Below are 7,209 nucleotides of genomic sequence, written 5' to 3' on the forward strand. Positions count from 1 at the left end.
ACCTCTGGTCCACCTGTATCGATCATTGACTGGGAATGGAGATCTTGGGCTACTTGGCGACCATTTGCAGCCACTCATGGACTTCATGTTCCCAAAACGTTGGAATTTGTATGGGTGGCAATGCGCCATGTCACAGGACCACAGTTGTTCGCGACTGGTTTGACGAACCTTCTGGATAGTTTGAGCGAATGATATGGCGATACGCAATCTGGTCATGTATCCGGAGCGGAATTCACTGAAGGCTTTCAGCACAATAAGGGGTAATGTCTTGTTACAGCGAAGAGTCTGCCAGTTGACTGAACAGATCAAAAGTGGGCCAACTATACTGGAGGACGAGGAGAGACAGTGGTGTTCAGCTACAGCCGCAATTGATGACAGTATTGAACAAGTCTGTGTCTTCATTCCGAATAATAGGGGAGTGAGTGCTGGTGACATGGCAAACCATTATCATTGTTCTGCACACTGCAGCGTGCTTAATAGACCCAACTTCCACGAGGTCTGCCGGCCAGTGTGGCCGAGTGGTTCTAGGCTGCAGTCTGGAACCGCGCGACCGCTACGGTCGCAGGTTCGAATTCTGCCTCGGGCATGGATGTGTGCGATGTCCTTAGGTTGGTTAGGTTTAAGTAGTTCTAAGTTCTAGGGGACTGATGACCTCAGCAGTTAAGTCCCATGCCAAAATAATTCGATGAAGAGTGTAAGGGTAACTGTATGAAAATCTGTCACCATCTGCTGGACTGTCATGCAAACGAAGGTGAAACTTTTTTAAACCAAACCATCAATGGAGACGGTCCACTTTCTAATGCTTTCAGCGGCTGTCGATTCAGTTCCGATCAGTTGGTGAAGGGAGCAGTGTATACTTCGCTTTGTGTGAAACCAAAAGTTTTCTTTTTCTTCAGAGGATATTGGAAATCTTACGCAATGTTTGGCCAAGTGCATTCAAAGGAGGATGACTATGTTGAAAAACGATATACATGAAAATTGTGTATTCTTATTGTAATCCATGCAGGCCTGTTAAAATAATGGATGTATTTATGGTTGTTTGCCAACGGCCTTGCCGCACAGGTAACACCGGTTCCCGTCAGATCACCGAAGTTAAGCACTGTCGGGCTGGGCTAGCACTTGGATGGGTGACCATCCGGTCTGCCGAGCGCTGTTGGCAAGCGGGGTGTACTCAGCCCATGTGAGGCAAACTGATGAGCTACTTGATTGAGAAGTAGCGGCTCCGGTCTCGGAAACTGACATATGGCTGGGAGAGCGGTGTGCTGACCACATGCCCCTCCATATCCGCATCCAGTGACACCTATGGCTGAGGATGACACGGCGGCCGGTCGGTACCGTTGAGCCTTCATGGCCTTTCGGGAGGAGTTTATTTATGGTTGTTTGGATGTACGTACGTTTGTATGATCCGCATCTGCTCGTAGGCCACCGGACTGATTTCAATCAATCTTGGTACATGTATCACCTGTTGATCGTGTTAGGACAGCAACCAGCCACAAAATTTACTTTGAGTTCCTTTATTCAAAGGAAACCGTTACCGGTTTCGAATCGTTGCGATTCATCATCAGACGGTTTACACGCTTTCTTTCTACATTTGGTGTGTTTTTTACAGATTAATTGTCCTAAAATACTAACAATAAACATCAATTCAGTATTTACAGAAAACCTACCACCACAGATGTCAGTATTAGCAACTCATCTTGCCACCCCCGCCAACAAAAAATGGCATATTTCAGAACGATGCTACACCGAATTAAAAAAGTACCAATGAGTGACACAGACCAACAAAATGAAATCAATATAATTAAAACAGTTGCTCATAATAATGAATATAAAACCACAATAATAGAAAAACTCCACAACAAAATGCAGACAAAACCCACAGATCCACTTCACAGCAGTCACTTCAAGTGAAATCAGTGTGCCACTGAAGCCAAACCTAAATATGCTACTCTCCCATACATAGGCCCACTTTCATACCAAATAGCAAACTTATTTAAAGAGAAGAAAAATATCAGAATCAGCTTTTCCACAAAAAATAAATTACAACAAAAAGTGATACATGATGTAAACACCTCCAAGAGTCCCTACCGTAAATCAGTAATATACAAACTCAATTGTGATACATGCCCCAAATTCTACATTGGACAGACAGGCAGAAGTTTTGAAATTAGATATAAAGAACATATTGACGCCCTAAGACTCGGTAACTTGAACAAATCAGCATTTGCAGCCCATATTGCTGAAGAAAACCATTCAGTGGGTAACATTGAGGACAACTTAAAGATTTTACATCTAACAGAAAAATGGGCCACTATGAATATATTAGAAGAATTAGAAATACACACACACAAAAACAGCACCCCAGACTATATCCTTAACGAACAAACAGAGTTGGCTAACGCCCCTTTCCTGAAAAATTTCCAAAAATTACTTTCCAGCCTCCAAAGCAAAAAATAATATTAATACACCTATCTGCAGATCAAGTAGAAAATTGATTGTTACTATAATTCTCATGCTGCCAAATGAAATAAAATAATGTACTATTTTACCTATACAGCTCTAAATATATATAAAAAACTTTATAATTAAATTAGCAATAACAGATTTATACATATATATTAAAAAAAATTCAATCTCTCTACACTAATGTAAAAGACATTACAGTTTTGTAAAAGAATATATGATCCTTTCCAAACATAGGACATCATCGACAAATGTTACGATATATCATAGCATCTGTGACACCCATATGTTTGTAAGCTCTTTGTATGTACCAAAACATGTGGTGCGTGGTTGGAATGAACTCAGTGACAAATCTAAAGTGTACAGTGAGAACTATTACGTGTGCAACAACGAGGATGCAGTGGGAATGCATTTACATCGATTGGATGAACGTTATAGAAACAATCACTCGAAACCGACGTTTCACGTAAGTCACATGCAACGAAAATCTGCAACGCAACCATCTGTGTGTGGCGTGTTTGTAATTGTGTTTTATTTATATTTTAGGACAATTAATCTGTAAAAAACACACCAAATGTAGAAAGAAAGCGTGTAAACCGTCAGATGATGAATCGCAACGATTCGAAACCGGTAACGGTTTCCTTTGAATAAAGGAACTCAAAGTAAATTTGTGGCTGGTTGCTGTCCTAACACGATCAACATTTGTCTTCAAAAACAGCCACGGTCTCCAATATGTCATCATATGACAAAATTGCATCTATCACCTGTCTGGAAACAACAGCTGTGGGGTAAGAACCACCTACCTGTCAAAGGTGTGGGGGTGAAAAATATGTGCAGCCTACTGATTTCAAATAGCCAGAGTGTATTGTTTCAATATTTTAGAATGAGAGCACTTACTTGCATCAAACTCTACACATACTTCCAGATCTTTACGAAGCTTTAGCTCGTTGATGACCGCACAAAATGAATAAACGAGAAATAGTTTATCCTTTACTACATTTTCGCTGTTCATGCAGCAAAGGCAGTGCAACTGGTACGACGGTTTAATTTATTACTTGTTTGTTACTAAATTGACCCGTGATACATTTTGCAGACTTTATCCAAATACATCACTAAATGTGCCTCCATACTTATATCATTATACGACTCGCGTTTATTGCGTTTATCAAAACTACGGTATAACTTTCCTCCCGCTTCTGCCAGTAAGTGAAATACTATTTAACCTCATATTTCCCTGTAAACTGCGTAATATCTAATGGTTTGATTTATTCGTTTTAGGCTAAGCTTGATAATGAACATTGACAGAAACTAATAGCGAAGTGTGCAAAATAAATGGCTGCTGAAGGTTTCAAGATGATTTTTACCAATAATTTAGCGGCTGAATAGTGCCACCTGCAAATACACATGAGCTGTTTAGCGTCCAATAGTGATTCGGGATAACTGCCCAGCTCAGGTACTGCGGAAAGGTCAAGCTACGAGGGCCTCGTACCATAGCATTAGCTCGCTGCCGCGCGCCCGTGGGCTTCTCGCGTGGTCTCGCCCACTGACGCGGCAGTTCCTGTAAACACCGCCACCTGCACTCGTCCGTCAGTCCCCGCTAATCTCTGAAGCCTTTGATACGTGACACTGGTAGGAGAGTCATTGACCTATCCTGTATTTGCGTTTTACGACTCGGATCACTCACAGGACTGTTTGCACACGCTTGTGGCGACTTCCGCTACTCTCTGAACTTTGCTCCAGCTAGCTGTTCCCTTTGTCAACTCTGCCATCATCGACGTTAATATCCAACTGTTTGTTCCAGTGGTCTCTGCAGCAGCGGCAGTGTGGGCGACCGTAAACTGAGTTCTACGTTGACTGGTAAAGAAGAACTTTGAAAACATTTGGGACGGAATTTCCAGTTATGGTATTCGCCTCACGAAAGAGCGAAACCTACCAAAGACTTGAGCAGAACTTGGCGACACAAGCTACTTTCAAATTACTTCTGCTAAAATGTTGTCTGTTGAGACAATTCTTTTTCTTTGCGGGGAGGGCGAGGGGGGTTGCGGGAACTGCAACCTCTTAGCCAGTGGCTTCATTTTTTCTCTTCTATTTGACCACATAATGCCATCACACACTGTTGTTTCACTTTTCTGACAATAGTCGCTATACGTTCATGGGAAAGGGAGGGGGAGGGGAGAGGGGTTACTCTGTGCAAAATCCAAGGAGGCGGCCTCGTCTTTCTTTGCGTTCCTGTAGTCCGTATGGTATTGCTGTTTTCTCTTCCACCACCACAGTTAAAAAAATTTTTAACTGTCTCAATAATTTATTTTACCTCCCCATCATCTACAGACATAGTAGGCATATGAATCTGTGACGCAGTGGACTGTGTAGGCTTTGTCTACAAATTTAGAAACATTCACGTCTAAACATCGATGCAATCAAAACATGTGCAAGGAGTAAGAAGGCTGCTGAGTGGGTGGGGAAGGGTGATGGCGAGAGGATCAATTTTTCTGCTATATGACATACCAGGTGATCAAAAAGTCAGTATAAATTTGAAAACTGAATAAATCACGGAATAATGTAAACAGAGAGGTACAAATTGACACACATGCTTGGACATGGAGTTTTATTAGAACCAAAAAAATACAAAAGTTCAAAAATGTCCGACAGATGGCGCTTCATCTGGTCAGAATAGCAATAATTAGCATAACAAAGTAAGACAAAGCAAAGATGATGTTCTTTACAGGAAATGTTCAATATGTCCACCATCATTCCTCAACAATAGCTGTAGTCGAGGAATAATGTTGTGAACAGCACTGTAATGCATGTCCGGAGTTACGGTGAGGCATTGGCGTCGGATGTTGTCTTTAAGCATCCCTAGAGATGTCGGTCGATCACGACACACTTGCGACTTCAGGTAACCCCAAAATCTTCAATAAAATTCTTCAGGGTATCAGACCGCATCGTCATAATTTTAAATTGCGCCAACGTTTCGGCCAGCGTTGCAGCTAGCCTTCATCAGGGCCTTACGTTAAAATTATGACGATGCGGTATGATACCCTGAAGAATTTTATTGAAGAAGACAACGGCCGCGGAAGCCTACGCTTACATTTAACCCCAAAATCAGTAATCGCACGGACTGAGGTCTGGGGACCTGGGAGGCCCAGCATGACGAAAGTGGCGGCTGAGCACACGATCATCACCAAACGACGCGCATCTGTCGGACATTTTGTGAACTTTGTTTTTTTTTTATTCTAATAAAACCCCATGTCATTTCAAGCATGTGTGTCAATTTTTACCTCTCTATCTACATTATTCCGTGCAAATATGCTCCTACACGACGATGTTCAAAGCTTAATTGTTAGTGTCGTTGCGGCAAACTAATGATAGCTTATTCTGTTAGGATGACACTCCTCCACAGCAAAATTTCCTACCTCCAGAGAAAGAAAGTAAATTCCTTGGCAGCGAATAATCAGGAGAACACGCTAATTGGGAGCAGAGTCTCTCCGGTTGTCTGGTTCACGTAATTAAAAGCGGCGAGCAGACTTAATAAATGGGCTGAACTGTGTTTATTATCGGGCGTCTGTTGCGCCCAGTGAGTCGAGGTTGAACTCAAGGGTATCCGAATAAAAGTAGGCAAAATGCAGCGACGAAATCTTCTGATATACTACGTATGCTCGTTTCTGGGAATTAAAATATGTTCGTATATATATATATATATATATATATATATATATATATATATATATATATATATATATACATATATATACAGGGTATCCCAGCTATCTTGTCCACCCAAAATATCTCTGGAACAATAACAGCTATTGGAAAACGACTTTCACCGGTATCAATGTAGGGCTGGGGCCCATGAATGTACATATTTGGAAACATTCTAAAACGAAAGCATATGTGTTTTTTAACACAAACTTATGTTTTTTTAAATGGACCTCCTATATTTTTTCTTCAGCAATCCATAGCATGACAAAGCATATACACAATGGCGGTGATTGCATCGCAATATTCCCATTACATCCCGAGATATTAAGACGCGAAGTTGACGCTTGAAACACCCGACATGCGCTACTAGCGCACGTCCTGAGGCTCAAGCGTGAACCCCATGCTGCCCGTAATCGCAATGTGATTGACATGCGTAATCACACTTCCATACTTATCAAGAGGTCCGAAACGAATAATACGGTCTGCTGCCATCCTGCATTAACGTCGTACATTCCAGCAGGTATTTATCCCAAAGGCTAGGGGTGCTGCGGTTCTGTAATATATTTGTGTACCGCAACGTTAGTCACAAAGTTAACTTCGCTTATCGTTAATCCGATACTAAAAAGGTAATGCCGTTCAATTTTAAAACTTTACTTTACTGTAGATCTAGCGCAAGTGGCAGTTAATCATTCACTCGTAATAGTTAAATTCATGTTGATGGTTTTAGTGAAACGAGCAAGTGGAGCAAAAGTTTTACCGTTGTTTCGGACCTCTTGATAAGTATGGAGGTGTGATTACACATGTCAATCACATCGCGATTACGGGCAGCATAGGGTTCACGCCTGAGCCTCAGGACGTGCGCTAGTAGCGCATGTCGGGTGTTTCAAGCGTCAACTTCGCGTCTCAATATCTCGGGATGTAATGGGAATATTGCGATGCAATCAACGCCATTGTGTATATGCTTTGTCATGCTATGGATTGCTGAAGAAAAAATATAAGAGGTCCATTTAAAGAAACATAAGTTTGTGTTAAAAAACACATATTCTT

General features: G+C 41.6%; 1 pseudogene; it reads left to right on the top strand.

The window, feature by feature from the left end:
- The first annotated feature begins 1,041 nt into the window (after nt 1–1,041).
- Nucleotides 1,042–1,159, top strand: LOC126425658 (5S ribosomal RNA; annotated as a pseudogene).
- Nucleotides 1,160–7,209: the final 6,050 nt, after the last annotated feature.

This window comes from Schistocerca serialis, chromosome 10, assembly GCF_023864345.2.
Source record: "Schistocerca serialis cubense isolate TAMUIC-IGC-003099 chromosome 10, iqSchSeri2.2, whole genome shotgun sequence".
Lineage (NCBI taxonomy): Eukaryota > Metazoa > Arthropoda > Insecta > Orthoptera > Acrididae > Schistocerca > Schistocerca serialis.